Raw genomic sequence first — 23,016 nt, 5'->3', positions numbered from 1 at the left:
GACCTGCATAGTAATGTGTTGTAGCAATCTCACTAGTGATGAGCTGTATCCCTGGCCCTGCCAAGTGTGCAAATGTGTGTGTGTCCCTGTGAGAGTTTAGCTGTGTTGATGCTGGCAACCATTCATGCAGACAGGCATGTGTACATCACCTACCATATAGCTACCATATCCCTGTTGCAGATTTCACTCACCATCACATATATGTTCTGCGGACTCCACAACAGGTAACCTATGTAGCGCATCCAACAATTGCATAGGACTGTTATAGCACTACATAGTCATCAGGGGTTTGATACCCTGTGCTGGTAGGTGTGTGACACAAACATGCTTAGGTTTTACTCTCCCACCCCTCCCTGACTTGTCAATGCCTCTGTCTGCCTCTCTCACTCCCTCACTGATGGATGTGGAGACCTATACCTGCTTTCCTTAGGCAGCAGCATGTGTATTTTAGGTAAGGCTCATGATCAGCTGATGGCCTCTGCATGAATTGCAGCCCTCCTCTAGCTAATAGCATGTAGAACAGCTGTGGTAACATTCCCATAGCCAATTGCATGGAAACACACTCCAATATATAGGAACATCATGTTTGTGTTGGTCCATTTCATTCACTGTGAGCAAGAACTCGTTCTGTTATTTGGCAAACAACATCGCAGATGGAGTGGGGATTTACCTCTGACAACATACACTGCAGATACAGGCCAACACACAGGAGGGGGGTGTGCCTGACCCTGACTACAGACTATAAGTGCTACTGCTATACTGCATTCGGAGAAATGTTGGTTTAACAGGGTGTGTGCGATATGGCTGCCCTACATGTATTAATACCTGCCATGCCAGTTGTATACTTATGAGGACTCCCCATCTGTAGGGTCATCTGCAGACTGGGCAGTGTGTGGTGCCTTTGGTGTCATGTGTTACCCAAAGAACATGTATCTGTGAACTGCAGAAGGTAGTGTGAAGACTGCAGTCTGTAGATGGTAAATGCCATGACAGTTACTGACTTTATATCTCTCATAGGACATATGTTGCAACAAACCCTGTTACAACAGTAAAAGTATGATGTTATCACAGCAACATGTCAATATTGACCCTGTGTATGTGCTTCCAGCCACAACTCAGTCAACCTTTGTACATATGTCATGCATTAAGAGGTGCATATTTGCTGTACACCATAATTAGTGTCATCATATCTGTTAACAAGCCAGTGAGATATCAGACTGCTACACATGTTATGTACAGTAGGGGTTATATTTGATGGCATAACCTGAACATACTGTGGTTGTTTGTACAGTACTGAAATCTGTGTACTTATGGTGAATGTCAACAGTGTGTGTGTGTGTGCATTGTTAATATGTACCTCAGCCTGTGTACAGACTGTGGTAGTTGTCATCATCCTATGTCCCGTACTATCTGATGTTACATGCTGCTCCACTGTGTGTTACCGTATTGACTTACATGTTTGTAGGACCATACACACACATGTCCCATACCACAGTCAGCCATAAGACCAAACTGAGTAGTGGCTCAGCCTATGTAGGGTTAGTGTGTGAGTGGCACATATGAGGATGGTGTTGAACAGATAGTCCATATACTGTAATATTATGCTAGCTTGCCATATATGGCTGTGGCTGTGTTCTCATTGGTTGTGATAATGCACTTTCACACAGGTGTATCTTACCCTGTGCTGTGACATGCCTGTACAGTCTACTAAATATGCAGGTACATGTGCACTCCCACATAGGAGATGTAGGCTAGTGTTGAGCCAGTCTGCCTGTAGCCTGTGCGATGCATTGTTACATGCCTAGCAGCTTAGTATACTTACCCAGTGAGATGTCATGTGCAGATACTTGTCAGATGTACTGCTGCCAGGCCTCCCTTAGCAGTCATGTATTTCAGACAGAGCAGTGGGATGCTGTAAAGATGTATGTCAATATCTAGTGGGTAGTATGTGACCATGGCACCCATGTACCAGCAGTTATTATGTGACAGACCAGACAGGTGTGTGTGAATGCATAACCTATGGTGGCATATGTATAGCAGTTGTTATATGTTATACCCATCTACATGGCTGTTAACATCCATATTGTTAGGCATGGTACACATGCTTGCATTAAGGGGTTCTGTGTATACTTTTGGACTGTACAGAGTGTGTCAGAATGTCCACACATATTGGCCAATATCTCTGCTGTAGTTGACAGGGGCCATACATGCTAGCAGCAAAACGTTACTATGATGTCCTTAGGATGTCTGTCAGTAGCCAATGGCACACATATGGAAAGCAGATGTGACCTCCCACACACACCATGTCTGTGAAGACAATCCCAGTTACAGTAGCAATATATAGAACTGTAATAGTACACACATAAAGGTTTTCCATTCCTGCAAACCTGTGTGTGGTGTTTTTTTCCTATGACCTCTCTGTGGGTATATGTTGCAGGCAATGAGTGTCATTTGTATGGGTGGACAATACAGTGTCCAGTTGTTCAGGTGTGAACTGTAGACAAAGTGGCTGTTTCATATTTTGTGCACCTTCTACATATGTATCTTACTGTACATATCTTTGCATGTGTATGTGTAGTCACGTGTATATCTATATATATATTTATATATGTATATCTGTATCTGCATATATGCGTATGTGTATATGTATCCTGGGGAGGTTGATAGCTTCCACATTTTACATTTCCTATGGGAGCCAGACTGTACTGCATGATATGTTACCAATACCAGCCTGGCATCATACAGGTGGGATGTAGTACTGTTAACATCTTGTGCCCATGTCATGTCAGGTCCTGGTTAAGGGATCTGCAACACCTGGTATTGTATTGCAGGGTGGACATGTTTGGCTGTGGGGGGTATGCCTATTCGTACAAGATGTATATTGTTTGGGATCTCTCAACCTCATTAACGGTGCATGTGGACATATTTGTTTTTGTTAATTTACCATTGCTATTTACAGATGTATGGCCACATATACCTATATACCTATATAGATACATAGATACACTGAAATTGGTACACCTTGTTTGCTGTAGCATAGACTAGATCCAGGCCTGCTGAATCTAGCTTTGTTTGTATGCTTGTTTGTTTGCTTGTTATTTCCCTGGAATGCTAATTCCACCTAAAACACGGCTTCTCAGCACTTCTGTGGATCCCGAGTGATATCTGCATTGCTTACTGTACTTATTTCATTGTTTCACTTGAAAGAAAGTTACTGTTTGTCGTTTTTGCGTTTAAGTTACTTGTAACACATTGCACTTAAGTTACCTGGCACTTGCTCACTAAAGCAATTATATAAGTCAGCACTAAAAATTAAAAGCACTACACCCTCACTCCCCATTGGCCCTTGTTTTCAATTATAAAGGAATTCTCAATATTATTCTAGCATGTCCAAAGGTCAGTTGTCAATCTCCTCTCCGGTCCAGCTGGTGAATCTGGGAATCTTGAGGCAATGTTACAACTGCCTCATGTACACAGACAACCCTCTCCTCCTCCCAACAAATTCCAACACATGTGAGAGATGCAACCATATAGCCAAACTGGAGGCTAAGCTCTCTCAACTCAGTACTGGCATAACCAGTCAGGAGGAGAAGGAAGCCACACTCACTACAATTCCAGTCTCACATAGACCTACCACGACAGCAAACCAAACACATAATCACACAAAAACATACTCAGAGGCTCTAAATAAAGATCTGACTAAGCAGCAGAGACCTCCAAAGCAGATACCCAAGCAACCGTTACCCCAAAACAAAACACGTGCAACACATATCTCACAAAGCCAGTGTGCCGAACAGTCACAGCCCTTAAGGCTAAACAACACACCTGATACACTTGTAATAGGTGACTCTATCGTCAGGCACACTGACGTCCCGCTCACCAGGCTGAACAAGGAGAGGGTCACGGTGAGCATCCTGTCAGGCACTAGGATTTGCCACATAACACAAGCACTCAGGTCACTCCAAGGCAAGTACAAATATGACTCAGTCATTGTCCATGCTGGTGTGAATGACCTGAGATGTACCTCCCTGGACTACATGAAAAGAGACATAGAGGAGCTCTCTGAGCATGTAGCCCAGGCCGGTATGACCCTGACCTTGAGTAGCATCTTACCCTCACCAAGAACGATGCCACAATATGAAGACAAGATGATCAATTTCAACAATTAGCTTAAGTATTGGTGTCATTCAAAGTGGATCCAATGCCTGTCAGCCTGGGATGATAAGCTCGACAAGCCACGATGCTTCGCTAGGGACGGCTTGCACCTGTCACCCCTGGGCTTTCAGATATTGGCAAAGGCTCTTGCTACCCCCATAGTGCCTTTTTTTAGGCAAGGCTCAAAAGACAAAACCACCCCCATAGGTATCACAAGGGATAAAAAACTAAGAGTAATGCTACTCAATGCCAGAAGTCTAAACATCAAGATGCACGCACTCAAAACTCTCCTTAACATAGAGAACATCAATATTTGTGCAGTAACAAAAACCTGGTTCAGGGCTCCCGAGAGCACCCCAGCACTACCAGGTTATACCTCATACCATGCTTTTCGGCCCCAAAACTTGGACCAAACCATAAAAGGAGGGGGAGTATCGATATTCATCAAAGATACCCACACCTCCAGGTTGGTGGCAAAGCACGAAGCATCAGAGACTATCCATGTGCAACTAACAGTGGGTAAAATTGCCTTCCTGTTTATAGCCTGCTACAGACCACCCTCCCAAACCCAGGAACCCCACTCGGCCTTCCTGAGAACACTGGAAAATATGAAGGTCTCTCCAAACACCATTATATTGGGAGACTTAAACTACCCAAACATAGACTGGGAGCATTACTCTAGCTCCAACACCCTAGCCCAAAGGTTCCTAGAATTCATAAACTCAAATGCTATGGAACAACTTGTTACCACTCCCACAAGAGGGGAAAACATACTGGACCTGATCATCACCACCATGGGGACTCTATGCTCCAGACCAGAAGTGTATCCCTCACTGGTAAGATCAGACCATAAACTGATCTCACTGAGTATTCACATCCCGACCCCACCCCCTGCCCAGAAAACCACAGTGAAAAACTTCTCTAAAGCAGATTTCACACTCATGAAAACCGAGGTGGAATCCTTCAAAGCCCCCGGGCCTGTGGAAAATACAGCCCAGACCCCAGAATCCTTTATAAATGCATTCTATGAACACCTTCAGGAATGCATGGATCATGCAATCCCAAATAAAACCAAGACCCATTCCTCCAAAGGCAGACGTCCTGTCTGGTGGACCCCAGCCATAAACAAACTATACAATAGAAGGAGGAAGCTACTACATGATAGAGAAAAATCCCAAAAAGGGAAGGCATCTCTGATCAGTATTAGCAAAAAACTAAGGGCACTCATAAAATCGTCTAAGGACAGCTTTGAGAGAAAAATTGCACAGGACACTAAGGATAATCACAAGGCTTTCTTTAGTTATGTTAGGAACCTGGGTGGGAATTCCCAGATATGCTCAGAATTAGTCCAAAATGACAAAAAATACACCAAAGCCACAGACATTGCCAACATCCTAGCTGACAGGTTCAGCGCAGACTTCTCCCCCCCTCCCCACCAAAAGGGCAAATATCTATCCCAGCAGAGTGCTGCCCTCCTGACATCTCAGATGCTCAGGTAAGAGCTGCCCTCTCCAAAGCAAAAAACACAGCATCAATGGGACCAGATGGTGTCCCGGGCTGCGTCCTACATGAACTCCAAGAAGAGCTAAACCCAAACATAAATCTACTGTTCAATCTCAGCCTTACTACAGGATATGTACCCAAAGAGTGGCGTACAGCAACAATGGTCCCTCTCCACAAAGGTGGTGCCTCAACGGACCCTGGAAACTATCGCCCCATAAGCCTGACTAGCTTGGTCTGCAAAGCTATGGAAAGGATCATCATGGACCTCATAAATAAAGATATTGGGGACCTACAGACACTGGATCCTACCCAGTTCGGCTTTGTTAAGGGCAGATCCTGCCTCTTAAACCTGGTCGCCTTCTTTGAAACAGTCACCAAGGCCATTGATGAAGGGAAGGTGGTCCACACAGCCTACTTGGACCTCGCAAAAGCCTTCGATACAATACCCCACTCGGGCATTATAGATAAGCTCACCAGCTTAAATATAAACCCCTATGTCACTAGATTGGTTGCAAACTGGTTCAAGGACAGAACCCACATGGTTAGAATTGCTGGAGCCATGTCAGACTCCAAACCAGTTACAAGTGGCGTCCCACAAGGCTCAGTCCTGGGACCTCTCTTGTTCGGTATATATTTCTCGGAGGTACAGGCCAACACGGAAGGACTGTGGCTGACCAAGTTCGCAGATGACTGCAAAATGGGCACCATAATCAACTCTCCAGGTGACACAAGCATCCTCCAAAAGGGCCTCATAGAAACAGACAACTGGTGCCAAAGCCATGGCCTCAAGTTAAACGCCAAAAAGTATATGGTCATCCCCTTTGGCAAAAACAAAGTGCCCACAAATTACCACATAGGTGGTAATCCATTAAGTACAGAAGAAGTAATTAGGGACCCAAGTTGATAGCAATCTATCATTTGACAACCATGTGGCCAAAGTGGTTAGAAAAACATTTTATATAGCCCACCTAATTATGAAGGGATTCACATCTAGATTAGTGGAGGTCATCGTGCCTCTTTACTCATCCCTCATCAGGCCCATAATCGAGTACAATGCCCCTTTTGGGATGTACCTTACCAAACACCTGCAGCAACTGGAAAGACCCAAAAGGTACCTCACCAAGAGGATCAAAGGGCTCAAACAGATGCCATATGCTGCCCGGTTAAAGAAACTCCAGCTCTACTCAGTGGCATACATCCTGCTCAGAGGCGATCTGTGCCTGATGTATAAGGCCATGTCCAACCCAGAATTAAGGGACATGCTGCACCTCAAAAAATCCAAATCCCATCGAGCTACACGCTTGAGAGACTTGAACCTGAGCATTGAAATAAATAGGACATGCTTGAGAGACAGATTCATAACCCAGAGGCTCCCTTCACTCTGTAATAAAATCCCAGTCCAGGTTAGGCAGAGTCCCTCATTGACTCTCTTCAAGAGGAATCTTGATGAGTGGATGGGAGATCGTAGGTTTACCCCGGGTATCACTTCTGTGTCACTGTTAGACAGAGGTACAGTATACTAACCTCGAAAAAAGGCATAGCAAAATTAATTTAAAATGGGTGGCAAAAGCCAAACATACTCTGGCTAGGCTTATAAATGCCCTAGGGCAGATAGCCTAGTATGAACCTATGAAACTATGAACCTATATATCTGCTAACATATATTTATGACTATGTCTGTATATACCTACGCAGATATATATCTGCGTACATATATGTACCTTGCTGTGTATATGTAGACATATAGGTGCAGACATACATATGTGTCGATGTAGGTATTTGCATGTATATATGTTCATATATATTTATAAATATGCATATACTTCTAAATATACATATATATCTATCTATATATACATATATCTACATATATAGATATGTTGTATCTGTTTGGATATTAATATATTTGCACATACACATACATCTAGATGTTGGTATACATTCTCTGTACTGATGCATGACAGGGCTGGATAATATGTTTATGAAAACATCAGTTTTACATGTATATGTCATGGCTTAGTGGTAAATCACTTTGTCTATGGTGATCAACATCCTGGTTTTGAGTCCTGCAGAGGCTGTTTAGTTTTTTGCTGGGCAGAAAACGGGCTGTTGGATACAGAGTGATTAAGGCTCTTTAAAGCAGTTGCAAGTGGGTTTGCACGAGCTAAGCACTGCTAACGTCCGGTTACAGTTTCTTACACTCAGCTTCTAAATTGCTTAGTCTGTGTAGGCAGTGCTTACCCCCATGCAAACACGCTTACATATGCTTACTACTGCTTATTTGTGCTTAAACCTGCTTACTAGTGCCTTATTCATTATGTCACTTCACATGTGCATTTTCTGCAGTACTCCATTTCATAAATATATGTTATTTAGGGGATTTTGCAACAAAAATATTGGTTGTAATGTGCTTTGCCATGTAAAATAGACTGTGCTACAGTGGGGACTCAAACCAGGAATACGTGCTCAGTAGGTGAATGCTCTGTCCACAAAACTACTGCTGTGCTGCTTTATGTGTATTTATCTTCCTTGTTATCCTTTTCAGCCTTTAAAGCTGCTTTAACCATAGCTAAGCGATGGGCACACCCGCGTATCTATGGTTAGCTGTACTCAGATTTTAATAAAAAAATAAAAGGGTTTCTTCATTTGATTTTTATGTACTATCATTGTTATACACATGGGGAACTGTTGGTGGGGATATGCGGACACCTATGAGCGATCTCGCTCATTTCTTGTCACTTTCTGCTGTTCTACATTGCAGGGGAGTGTTTATTCTGAGAGCTCTGCTCTCAGACATGGCCCCTGCACTCATACACACTCCGTGTAAGCCTAAGAGATCAGGCAGCGCACCTTATTAATATACATGGCATGCTGCTGTCCTGCTCCTAAACATAATATATATAATTCTGGTAAGATTAATGTATCAGACCATTCACATATTGCATGCAGTATTAGTTGTAGAACAGACAGAAAGAAAGAGAGGTGGTGGAAGTAAAAGCTTTAGTTGTGGAAAGAGGAATCAAGACAATAAGCAGCAGGAGGCTAATCAATCCGCCTGCTTCCTGAAATCTTCTAAGACTAAATAGCTTCTGGATAGCTTTCTCCAAAATACTTTATTAAAAACTCACTTTGTAAGATTTGCAACATCTGATAAACAATGCTCTGGACTCTAAAAAATTCACAACCTGAAAAGAAACACTTGAATGTGGTAGATTTATTTGATTTACTAGTGTATAAGATAAAGCTAATAAAATAAATTGCTCCCACCTAATGCTTAAGTTTCAGTGTGTGAGCGAGCAGAATAAAAAGTAGGATATGTAGGCCAAGGAAGGGAGTTGCTACAAGGTGAGGTCTAGCTGTACATTCACCAGCTGGTTACAAATACCGACGTATGAAACATCATTAATATGCAGAGGTGTAGAGGTGACCTCAAACTGATGGGTGCAACTGGTAATGACACTAATACTGCAAAGTGAGATCCTTGAGTATGACAGGTGTTAATCTCCTGAACTGTCTTATCATCTGGTGAGCCTTTTCATCTGGTTAGTTTTGCCTATATGCCTTCATGCTGTTTGTATATGCTTATGTCACTTTTTCCACCTATCCTATAGGATGAAAACTCTTTGTGATGAAAGGTAAATATTGTTTGCAGATGTCATGGTTGGTGCTATATGATGAAATGAAGTGATGACTCAAATGTGTGATTACAGATTTGTTTTATCTAGCAGGGTCAACCATGCAGAAGAATAATACAATCTTTGAAGTTGAAAGAACATCCTTCACTGACACATATTAGGTGTGTCAGTACAGCATGTTTAGAAGTACAAAATAGTCTAAGAATACCTCTCAACATTTTAGTGCAAGAATTTTGAACAAAGTCAAAAATAATGTTGGCCAGTATCAGAGACAGATTTTAAATACCTCTTTTATACAATTAGAAAGTTGACAGTATAATACGTTTTACATTAGAATCCATTTATGGAATCTGAAACTCAAAGGTCTGACATTTTTTTAGTAATTTCAGTCCTTAATGATTTACCAGAAAACCACAAATTTTATGAAAATGAATCAAACCATGGTTTTTACATTTGGTGAAATTCTGTACATTTGGGAGGCATGGATCTGAGGTGTCAGTCATGCGACAAGACTGTATACTTCATTCTATAGTACAAGTCGAGTAATGACAGACATATCCAGACATCCTTGTCTCTTTTCAGTACCAACTTAACTATGTCACCAAATACTTTCTTTAGTTCATCTGATATGCCAGCAGTTTTTTTTGTTTCTATTTTGTGTTCTGAACAGTCAAGCTTATTGTCAGTGCCATCGTGTTAATAGTGCTTTGCGTCTGTGTCTCTTTTTATAGCAGACGTGCTTCCAGGGCAAACTGTCAGTAACTCTATCATTAGTCACATTTCTTATTTTAACTGTAAACATTTAAAGATAATTAATTTAAAATGCACAGTCTTTCTGAATTTTGCACCCATACAGCTCAAACCTTACTCCTCTGGGTCACGATAGTCATTTTTCATATAAATCTTCATATTTTTAGCTCAAGACAAAGATCCCAAAGACCAAAACCGCTTGGACATTGCAGGGAAACCACTCAGAAAATGTGTGTCAATATTTTTGCAATGACTCATTGTCAGTGGCCTTGGAGACAAACTAAAAAGAATCCAATGTGTTATATTTCACTACATCACAGGCAAAATAATAGTATTTCTTTAGTAATATGAAAAATACACACTTACAGTATTTAAAAGTAAACTCCAGACACAGAGCAGGCCATAAAAGAGTTTATCATATGTAGTGTTTATATCTTAATAGAAAACAAAAGGTCCAAGACACTTGGTGTTTATGTCACTGAATTAAAACAGTCTGCAGTTTAGAGAACTTTCTGATATATTAATAAGACAAAATAGTGTGTGACATAAGAAATTATCATTTAAGTGACAGTATTATGAAAAGCTGACTTAAAATTGGAAAAAAAAACATATTTTGTGTGAGTGAACTGTCTAATGAGCAACCCAAATTCATTACATAAGATATAGAGGGGTCTATATTAGAACAACGAAAATTCACATTTTCGAATGTTCTAACATCGACACACATTCATAGAACGCTGAAACCCTCGAACAATCAGAACAGCAAATTTTTTCCTAGGGAAAGAAGTTGCTGTTCCAAAACACATACGTACAACACAAGCACACTAAACAGACAGCAATCACACACATACACCCAAAATCTTTCACCTAACCCTACACTAAACTGTACAAACGCCACTAACTATCCACTTACCTTAACCCAAACCCTAACCCTAAGGTCCGTCACTATCACACACTCACCTCACCAGTGCCCTAACCCTAACTCACCTAACCCACCCTAATCCTCACGTCCACACAATTGCACACTTACCTGACCCACACCCTAACCCTAACTCACCTAAACCACCCTAACCCTCACGTCCACACAATCGCACACATACCTAACCCGTGCCCTAACCCTAACTCACCTAACCCGCCCTAACCCTCATGTCCACACAATCGCACACATACCTCCCTCGCCCCCTAACCCTAACTCACCTAACCCACATGCAATCGCACACTTACCTGAACCCGACCCGTAACTTTCCACCACAGCGCTGAATATAGCGAAATGACAGAGACGGACAACCAAATTCTTTTCCTAGGAAAAAATTTGGTTATCTGACGGTTCGCTATATTCAGCGTTCGCTGAATACATGTCGATGTTAGAACGTTCGACATTGTGAAATGTCGACGTTCTAATATAGACCCGATATAGAGATAATCTAAAACAGACTTTGCATGAACTGAAGTGAACATGCAATTCAAAAACTGCTATAATTGTAGAAATTAAAAAAATAGAGACCATAAGGTCATGCAGTGCAAACAACATGACATCTGCTAATAAATGAGCAGGCAGAAACTGCATCCAGAGTAAATGCTGTTGTAATAGTCATGGAAATGACAATGACAGATGGAGAGGTAAAAAGGTGTATAGATTGTGTTGCTCAAAGTATCATGCGGCCAGCCTGCATAACATCCAAATATTAATGTGTAGGATCAAAGTAGATGTAAATGCTGTGCATACTAAATTAAAAAAATGTGTTAAAAAGGGAGGAGGAGGCAAATTGTATAGAAATAGTCAGAGTAACTGTGTGAATTAGAGCAAATAAGGATTTTAGTCAGAAATAAACTGTGACTGAGTTAAAAAATCACTACACACAGGGTAAAGACAAAAGAGCGCAATCAAAGTAGCACAATGTGGACCAGAATGGATTAATAATGCAATAGGAGCAACATGGTACTAAGGAGTTAAACTAATAAGATACCTCTGTGCAAAAAGATTCACAAGCTGCATATTGACCAACACTGCACAATTTAGGAAACATAACCTATATAAGCCTACTAGCTTGTATGTAGTGTGCACATGACACTGTTTATTCACTTCTGCATCAAAGCAACACTATTAGCACAAATGAGAGCCCTAATAAGGCTGCATAGCAACGTCTCTACTAATTTATAGCTATAAATGGAAAGGAAATTAGTATGTCAGAAGGAGTGAAGGTCAAGCATGGCTACACAAAGATAGACAAAATGAAGGAAAAACGATGGGGCAGAAAAGAAAGGGTATTTTATATCTGGGGAACAGATACACAATGTCCTTTTTTAAGAAGGGTATGGAGAGGGTAACAAGGGGCAGAAAAGAGGGTACAGAGGTGGTAACAAAAGTAGAAAAGCAAATCCAAAAGACAAACAATACCAACAATAGTGGTTGTAACACAACTTGTTAGGGAGGGGGCAAAGGAGCTAGACAGACAGTGAGTGAAGTGATGAGGAGGACTGGACTACAAACTTGGAAAGGAAGTGAAACACAAGGACAGAGAGCTTCTTGATGGGAGACTGGATTAGAGGAAACACAAGGACAGAGAGCTTCATGGCGGGTGACTGGATTAGATGAAACACAAGGACAGAGAGCTGCATGATGAGAGACTGGATTAGATGAAACACAAGGACAGAAAGCTTCATGATGGGAGATTGAATTAGATGAAACACAAGAACAGAGAGATTCATGAATGAAGATAGGGTTAGGTAAAGCACAAGGACAGAGAGCTTCATGACGGGACATTGGATTAGATGAAACACAAGGACAGAGAGCTTCCTGATGGGAGACTGGATTAAATGAAACACAAGAAGAGAGAGATTCATTATTGGAGATAGAGTTAGGTGAAGTACAAGAATAGAGAGTTTTATGGTGGCAGATATGTTTTAGTGAAACACAAGGATAGACAACTCTATCATAGCAGAAAAGGTTAGGTGAAACACCAGGACAGAGAACTTCATGATTGTAGAAAAGGTTAGGTGAAACATCAGGATAGAGTACTTCATGATGGGAGACAGGGTTAGGTGAAACACCAAGATAGAGAACTTCATGATGGGAGACAGGGTCAGGTGATAACTGACTACTAAGTTTTCCAGTGGTGCATCCAGTCAATGCTGCTTATTTCCATGACCATCCTCATGGCTGGGCCCAGTTACTACTGGTCTGCTGGTCAGGGCCAGACAGGACAGAGTCACAAGAGGATGTTCTCCGGGTGGCCAATGTAGCTGTCCAGCTGCAGGTCCACCAATGCCACCACCAGGCCTTCCATCTCTTTCTAGATGACATATTGTGACCCATCTGTGATGGTCCCTGATGTAAAGCCTACACACTACTCCAGAGACAGCCCACCAAAAGTCCCCAGGGAACCTTACTAATCACTTCCCATAGTATGCTCTGCATCATTTTGTAGAATGAGAGTTAGCATGGAGACAGCTGGAGACCTGGTAGATGGTGGCAAGGCAGGTGGTTGGTGAAGTTACTGCTGCCACATCACATCTACAACTACGGCAGACACTACATAAATGGAGAAAAGGAACACTAACAAGCCAACAAATAATGTATGAAAAAGGACAGAAGTAAGCAGGTAGACAAGAAAAAAAAAGTTTTTTTTTAATGTGTACCACTCTGGGAGGCGTAATATTTCCTGAAGGAGTAACATTTTATTATACATGTAATGAAAAAAAATACAGGGCCCCAAAGAGTATTATAGTAGGCAGTGTGCCACAAGGACCAAGATTTGATGCTGCTTAATCTGTCCTCCTAGTGTATGTCATGTGAAAGTGCATTTGCTGCAAAGAGTGAGCACAGATACTGCAGGAGATGAGAGAAGGCACTCTTGATGCCACATTGTGCATTCAAGGAAAATGCAATCAGGAAGCAGATTTGTCATACTGGATGAGATCATGCATGGCACTGTGTTGTCCATGGCTTGGGACACAGGTACAGAAGACAAAACAAGTCAAAAATATAGGTAACTGCACTGTATAATGGTAATATAACATGGCATAAAACAGCCCCTATTAAACAACAAATGGCAGTCTGACAGATGCACGCCTGTGGTATGCCAAATGTAACTGGCACAGGCAGGGTTTTTTAATGGATAGTAGAAAATGGTTCAGGGCAGGTAGAGTAATGCACCTTGTATTAATAGCAGGCATATGGCTACGATCATGGGAATGTACAGAAGCAAATTCTTAGGTGTGCCATAGAGACTGACCCCAACCATGGGTGTGGATTGTCTCTACATTGAAATTTCATGACTCACTTTGCCAAATCCCAAGATACTGACAAAAAAGACCAAATATGCAAGAGAAGACTGAATATCAAACATCAGTCTTCTCTTTTAAACTTGTTTTTTTGCAGGAGGGCAAGTTCCCTTGCACACACTGATGTGGACGGCTGCCCCCATATCCATGAACTTCCTCTGAGATCACCATACCTTGTAGAAAATTGTAATATTCTGAGAAATGGTAAACCTGGACTAAATATATATATATCAGGTCTTTAGGCCATTTGGTCTCCACATCTTGGGACTCAGTAAAGTGGGTCCTGAGACATTTCAGATGGTTACCCTGTGGAAATCCCCATCCATCAAGCCAATCATAATAATTACACCGCTGATGGCATTTACCAGAGTTAGGGTGGTTGGTAAAAGAGAACAACCTGAATTGCCATGGTGTGAGCCTAAGCATACAACAGCAGTATGTAATGCCTAAACATAGTAGCTGCACTACAAAAATAAAATAGTCAATACTAAATGTATGTAAAGTATAAGCAACTATAATTTCAGTAGTTTATATGAACCTCTACAACTGGAGAGACATTCCATATGTATCCCGTACATTGACTGTTTCTCATCAATCTCTCCATGTGCAGAAAAACATAAAAAAATGTTGTCCATGACAACCACTTGTTAATATTTAAGCCTATCAAAACTACATACAAGATGGCTAACTGAGAGCAGCAACTGGTGAAAGCTCCGAAAGAAAATGTGAAAAAATATTAAAATTTGAAGATACTTGTTAGCTAATTTTATACATTAATAGTAAAAGAAAAGACTTATAGCTTCAACTTCTACAAAAGCTGTAGTTTTTCTGTCAGAATTTCAATTGTTTAGTTAAGAAATAAAGACTTCAACATGAGTCTCTTAACTCATTAACCCTGACTAGCATCTTATGGCGCCTCTGTGCTTACATCCGAGCGTGCCATGAGACGATATGAATTGCAAGCTGCTACCCCCAAGTGGCTTCAACAGGCACGAGAAACTGTAGTGCAGATTTGTAGTTTTTCTTCATGCAAAACACGCTGAAATTGTAACTGAACTTGTAATTTACCTTGTTTAGTTACGATTCAGCATGTTTTTATATGCTGGTCACATTAAACTTTTACTTCAAAATCTGCTTGCAAGTTGTTGATAAAGCAAGTGATGGAAGCCAATCAGATTCTTTCAATCCAAGCCACCACTTGCATAACACATCCACCCCCAACGTACTTTTCTTTCGTTTTTCCCAGATAAATAGAGAGTCCAGCAGCAGGTATTTCTTTAGTTTTTGCTGATATTTGGAGATTTACCTGCTACTGGATCCCTCTGTTTTATTTGGGCTTGGATCACTGCTAGAGAGCCACACCAGTTGTCCGGACCTTATGAGGAGGTTCCTGGTTTAATTCTTATTCTGCTTGGCCTTCCAACAGCTTTTTTTTTCCTTGAGGTAGGCTGTTGGATGCAGTTTATTTCCCCTGATCTGTCTCTGGAATTTGTGTTACCACTCGCTGATGTTTACTCCTGTTTACTGTCTCGCATTTACTGCCTGGTATAATCTCTTCTGGTTCTTGTGGAAGGGCTGCTGCGGCAGCATTATTAGAAATGTTAAACTGCCACAGTCGCAGTTATCATTTTCTGTATTTACAGCAGTGTCCACCAGATTTATTGACAGAATAAATGTAAGTTTCATTGTGACTGTCTTGTGCCCGAGGCATGCTTTATTTAGTATGGTTTTAGATTATATAGATTTATATATTTTAGCAAATTGCATAGTAGTATATAAGGAAAAATAACTGGCTTTGTGAAACTGTAAGTATGATGTTGTGACAAGGGTGTTGGGTAGTGCTTTGATTTTATTTTTTAATTATGTATAGGTCGCTGTGGGTGGTGCGCAGCACTCTGCAACTTCTAAGTTTGTGGGCTAAAATCACTCAGTTAACTAATCAACTGTCTAGTCCCAGTGTGTGGTGGTGTGAGCATCAGGTCAGTTAAACATTAAGTGGTCAAGTGTTGTCGGTGGGCACCTATTACCACTAGCTAGAAAAGCAGTTTTCTGAACCACTTTTCCTTCTTGGTGTAGAATCGCACATTTCTGAGTGATTTCTCACTGTCATTCACTGCAAAATGCAATGGTTCCTATAAAATATTATATTATATTTTTTTAACTTGGAGTAAAATGATAAGGTCTTTAATTGTGATATTGTAGGAACCATATTATATTATATTACATTATTTACTTTCTTGCCTTCCTCAGTGGTGCAGCGGTTAGCGTTGTTGCCTCACAGCATGAGGTTCTCCTTTTTGATTCTCGACTAGAGCGTCTTCTGTGTGGAGTCTGCACAAAACATGCTGCTTTATTTACAGTAATAGACGTACAGAGATTAGCCACTTACTTTTTATTGTTCAATATTTGAATATTTTGTCCATGTTCATTCTCATATAATGTGTTTTCTACATAACAGTTTTCAATCCATTCAGAGCATGACTCAGTTGTCATCACCTAGTTACAGCTGGACATCCAGATTGCAGGTAATAATAAAATGCCAACTTTAATGTACAGCATAAGCGTTTTACTTGTTCATATGTTTTAAAGATTTGCATTTGATCTTGACATGTACATTCATAATGTAGTGTCATCCTTAAGTGTGTCACAAAGAGTAATGCTTTTAGATTCCTTTCTAAATTATCTAACCTCAACCTGTCTTCCTCTTCCCTTGCTTGGTTCTCCAGCTATCTCTCAGATAGGCAGCAATCTGTCAAATGGCTCTCCTCTAGCTATCCCTTTATATCTGTTCTGACAGGTGTTCCTCAAGGCTCTATCTTGGGTCCCCTCTTATTTAACATCTTTACTAACGAACTCTTCACCTCTTGCAGACAATCTTCTCTTATACAATATGCAGACGAGTCATCACTCATGTCAGTCTCCAGTAGTATTACAGACCTTCTCACCCTTACTCAAAACTCCTTTCTATCCACAAAGAAATGGCTATCTGACAATCTGCTTATCCTTAACCCCAAGAAGACCAAGCTCCTGCTCTTTCTCTCCCACTCACTTTCCAACCATAAATCTACATTTACCATAACATCCTCTAAAAACACTATCATAAAACCTGAACCACACACTAATCTGTTAGGCATCATTATAGATGAGAAACTCAAATTTAACTTACACTTACTGCAGCGAATAAAAAAAACACACCAGAAACTTGGCTTGCTCTGTCACAACAAAAGATTTCATACTGCAAATGCTAGACTCACCTTAGCACAGTCTTTCCTTTCCTCTTGCCCACACTTCTCTACGCAGCCCCCATGCTAACCAACATACAAGCTACCACCATGAACAAACTGCAACAAACTTATCAGAAAATTGCAAGATTCATTACAAACTCCCCTACAACTCCCATCACTGCCTGTCCCTGAACTCCTTACAATGGCTCGAATTCCCTCAACTACTGCTACTTTCTCAGTTTCAAGTTATTCACTCCATTCTATACAGACCTTCATCCTGTCCAGCACTTACTACTCTTTTATCTACCTATACCTCTTCTAGAACCCTCCTCACCTCTAACCAACAACTTCTGGATGTAGACCATACAAAGAAGAACATAGGTAAACTACAATATAACTGCTCTTTAGCCCACACTTGGAACAAACTTCCTCTACACATACGTTCCATCATACACCCTGTGCACTTTAAAAAGGAACTCAGACATTATCTTCTCAACACCAAATCATGTCTCTGCTTAGAACCTACCTAATATTTCCCCTTAATACAATGGTGCTTCTTCCCTCTGAACTCCTGAAAGCACCTATGCCTTCCTATGAAGCCTAGACAAGACATCTGATCACTTGTATATCACTTGTTCGATCACTTGTATATAACGTGTTTGTATATATATATATATATATATATATATATATATATATATATATATATATATATATAAAAAGGGGTTCATATACTCATTTCTTTGAGACAATCCTCTTACAGTAATCTATATATGTTTGATTCATATTTGTATTAATATGTTTTGGAGTTTTGCTTGGTTATGGCATGGCACTTTCTAGTTTTTGCTACCGATGTTATCCTAAATTGTTTTGTAACTGGAGCTTTTCTCCTCAGGTCTCCACTGAAAACGGGCTCCTGGCCCAGCTGGATCAACCTGGTTAACAAATGTCAAATAAATAAATAAATTCACCTGCCTACTTAAAGATATTGTATATTTGTTTAAGGCAGAAACGTGAACAATCTTCAGTATAGGATATTTATCTAGCACACGACAGAGAGTTTTTTTTTTCAAAAGTTCTTCATTTTTTAAATGGGCAGGATCTTTGTATTTAAGGCAGTTGCCGACTTTTTAATAGACTACATTAATGGTTTCATAGATATATATATATATATATATATATATATATATATATATATTATATATAAGATATATATATATATATATATATATATATATATACACACACACACACACACACACACACACACACACATACACACACACACACATATGTACGTTTGTATGTTTGTGTTTAACAATATGCTTATGTATGTATTTATATTCCACTATATAAAAATATATTAATCTGTAGTCCCTCAAATTATATCAGCCTGGATGCATTTTACATTTTTACAGATATTCATAAATAAATAAATACCATAGCATTGAGCTCAGTGTACAGCTTAAAGCTGCTATGTTTAAACAGTAAGTTTTTAATGATTGTCATTTGCATTTAATTACATCTAAGCCAGTTGTGGATGAATTGACAGTATTGCCATATGCTGTTTGATGGTCACATTCATGTTGTTTGGCTTTGATCAAATTTATATTAAACACATTAGAGTAACTACTTCTCTTAGGACTAGCCTTGCTTTCCTGGTAATCAGCATCTTGATAAGCTCTCAAACTTGCAAGCAGTCTTCTGCAATTTCTGTGCAGAACCTTAGAAGTGACAGAAGGAGAAAGGATCCTTATATCTACAGACAGAGTCAGAATATATTTTAGAGATGGACTGAGTAATTAATATATCTCACACATATTTTACAAAGGCAGTGTATCATAAAATAGTTATAATATGTAATGTATCAAAGTAGTTATCTTATAATATGTAGTAACTTATAACATTGCATGTACACAGAGAATATATTAATAGCAGTTCAATAATATAGACTGTACAGGTTACAAGTTAATTAGGGTTAAGCAAGTTTGGTTATAATGGTCTAAGGAAACAGCTTGTAGGGGTTATAATTCTGACACTGACATATTTCCATGAAATTAGTAGCAGGTGAACAAGGAGTTGCAAATCCTTAATAGACTGTTAGTAAATAAACTTTATAATAAAGAATTTTGAATTTATTACTCTTGACATAACCACCTTTTAAAAACATATTAATTTATGTCTAAAGAACCTGACATTAAGTCCATATGACAAAATATTTTATGTAAATAATCATATACTCTGAAAGAGAAAACTATCACCACTTGCATAGTGTTTTTCCCCCTCAATTATGTAATTTCCTTATCCAGATATATATATATATAGAATGTGTTTTTGCTGTTATCTACCTCTATCTTGAAGAATTTTTACTAAACTGTTTGTCTGGGCGACCTTTTTACACTTTGGTTTGGATGGGTATATTTTTTGGCACAGTAATTATGGCTGTGGATGCTGATTTCTCAGGTAGTTTCACTTTTCTTATTTGGCCAGAGCAGTTTATACCATATAAGTCATTAATAACAGTAGACGTAAACCACTAGTGTAGTGGAACGATATTTAATGTCAAGAGCTATGCATCCCCTTTGACAAGTGGTGCCTCACAGGAATTAGTGTTCAACCCAGCATTGTTTAATCTTTTCCTTTACAGTCTCTAAGGCAATGCTTGTGCCTAGATTTTAAATTTGCAAATGACTCAAAACCTGGAATTTAATTTTGTCTTATACCATGGGGGGATCTCTTTTGTATGTTACTATGTGTTATATATGTTCAGGGAGGAGTTTGTGGACATGTTTACTGGTGAACCAGGGTACACTAACCCAATGAAGCACCATGTTGACACAGGCCTCATTAGCCCATCATATAAGCCCCTTACAGCATGCCTGATTGAATTAAGTAGTCACTGAGAGAAGACCTATAGGAAATGTTTGATCTGGGGTAAATCTTAACCAGTAACATACTTCTGTTTTCATAGGTCTTATGGGAAAATGCAAGCTAATGCATGTATTGTTTTATTATTAATAAAATGCAGTAGTATATATTTCTTGCACCTAATCTGAAATAGTCCAGTTCAAGAAACTAACAAGTGGGACGGGAGTTAGAATGGTAGATGGGGATGATCAGCTGAGAGATTCCACCAAAATTACCCAAATAGGGCGTTGCAATTGCTAAGGTCGGCCCTGATGGCACTGATAATGGGTTAAAGGCAGTAAGGTTCCAAATGATGCAAATAAATGACACTTGTAACATAATTATGAAGAGCAGAGTAATGTGTTGCTTGTAGTATATGCTTATGTGAACTGTATAACAATGGTAATATAATATGCCCAGCAGTCAAGGTTAGAGAGTAAGGTTGGTAAAGAAGCATTTGATTATTTAGATAGTGTTCTGCTGTGTGTGTGTGTGTGGGGGGGGGGGGGGGTGAATGCGTGACTCTAAAGTAGTTCCCAGGTGAACGATCACAAGGGCTTGCTGACTTCCTGGGGGATACTGTTATGTATTTCTTGGCAAGTTGGTGTTAGTCCATGGCTCAGATCCCAGTTATTTGTCTGTATTAGCCCTTTATGGAGTGGATTTGTGGCAGTGGTTTATTTGAGGTTGTGCACATAACTGAAGAATGCCTTGTGGTTGTCCTTGGCCTGGTAGGACAAATGTACATTTTATTTGGCTTTGGTAAATGTTATTTGCCTTCAGATCTGTTTAGTTTGAGATGGCTTTTATCCTGCTGTTTTTTTTTATTTAGTTCTGTACTTGATGCTGTTGGGTTGCATGGTTAGTGTTTCCAATAATACATGGGTATCCTGGGTCATAGTGGGGACCTATATCTTGTAAGTAAGTAATATGGGATTTGGCTTATGGTACTTTGAAGATGGAGAAGCTCAAGTTTATTGTCCTGTTTGACCTGACATGAGATTTAAAGTCATACACAACCACCTTTATTACCTGTCTGCATAGTAGCTGGTCAAATTGCATGTTCTGGGCTTTTTTCTTGGCTGGGGTGCCTTCTGTGCGGAGTCTGCATGTCCTCCCTGTGGTCACGTGGGTTTCCTCCAGGTGCTCCGGTTTCCTCCCACATCCCAAAGACATGCAGTAGGTGGATTGGACACTCTAAATTGGCCCTAGGTGTGAGTGTGTGCATGTGTATGCCTTCTGTGGAAGGTTGGGCGTCGGGCTAGCAACTCAACACCTTAAAACTCCACTGCCAATCATGAGTGGACAGATGATCTGCTGTGGCAACCCCTAACCGGGAAAAGCCAAAAGAAGAAGAAGAAGTCAGGTATTCTCCTTTCTGATGATAATGAGTCTATGTTACCTAACAGCTACACAAGGTAATGACATGAATGCCTATGCGATGGGCAGCAATTATCACCTGTGTCTGAGCATGCATAACTTTGTACATCATTATCTCACTGCAGTTACAATATAGCACTGAGTCATTATCATTTTTCAGCCAGACTGTCAGCAGCTCACACTGTTATTCACATAAGTAGAAGTCGTTATCACATTGCTGAATGCACAAGATAGATTTGGCTTTTTCTACACTTGGAGTCATTGCAATCCACCCCCCCCCCCCACACACACACACACACTCACAAACACTTTCATTCTGTCATTTGTACAGTTTCAAGAAATGTAACAAATCTACGAGGCACAATTTCCACATCCTGCAAAAAATCAGGACACTTGAGAGTTAGGACTTGGATACATTTTCAATTTGTTATTTTTTGACAAAGTTGCCAGAATAACAGGGTTTGTGTTGCACTGTATGAGAGATATGAATATATATGTTATTTAGTGCCTTGCATCCTCTGATTTGCCAGAAAATAACAACGTTTTCTGATAGACACTCTTTTGTGCCAACTACTCTTGTGTTGGTGGCTGCATCATGGGGGGCATACCCAGCCACCATGGATATTATGATCCACCTACATCACATTTGGGAACTTGGAGACTCTTTGGCTCAGTCCCATAGTGCTGCTGTCCTAGGTAAGCATGGACTTGGGGGTGCCACTGTGATGCAATATTTCCCTCTGGGAAAGGACACATGCGAAACGACAAAGTCTGGGTCAGTCTTGGTCTTTTCACATGTTGTCTTGGTGTAGCTTTCCACTCAGTCTCCCTCCCTTCAGGTGTAGTAAATGTATGTAGGTCAGGGCAACAGGGTTTACATTTGCTCTTCCCTTCCACTCCTTATGGCCATTGCTTAAAGGACACATGTAAATGGAAAAGGCAGAGGTAAGGCAGAGTGTTGGCATTACATGCAATCGGAAGTCTTTTCTGCTACCAGCAGTCTGAGTGGGTAGCAAGCACCGGTATGGTACACAACTAAATACATTAGGGTGAAATGTCCCACTTGGTGTATATATTGATTTAATAATTTACTATGGTGTAAATATTTCTGTTATTTTAATTGTTTTATTTAATTTGACATTTGTTAAACATTATTGTTTGGTGCATGTACAAACATT

The 23,016-nt window shown here is 40.1% G+C and overlaps 1 protein-coding gene across 1 annotated transcript in view; it reads left to right on the top strand.

Moving 5' to 3' along the window:
• LOC122796782 (macrophage mannose receptor 1-like) overlaps window positions 1-23,016 on the top strand; it is a 2,734,532-nt gene that overhangs the window by 2,295,616 nt on the left and 415,900 nt on the right. The gene's annotated exons all lie outside the window — the stretch shown is intronic.

The sequence above is a fragment of the Protopterus annectens genome, chromosome 3.part0 (assembly GCF_019279795.1).
Source record: "Protopterus annectens isolate FY-2018-M chromosome 3.part0, PAN1.0, whole genome shotgun sequence".
In the NCBI taxonomy this organism is placed as follows: Eukaryota; Metazoa; Chordata; order Ceratodontiformes; family Protopteridae; genus Protopterus; species Protopterus annectens.
This window is presented reverse-complemented; position numbering and strand designations above follow the sequence as displayed.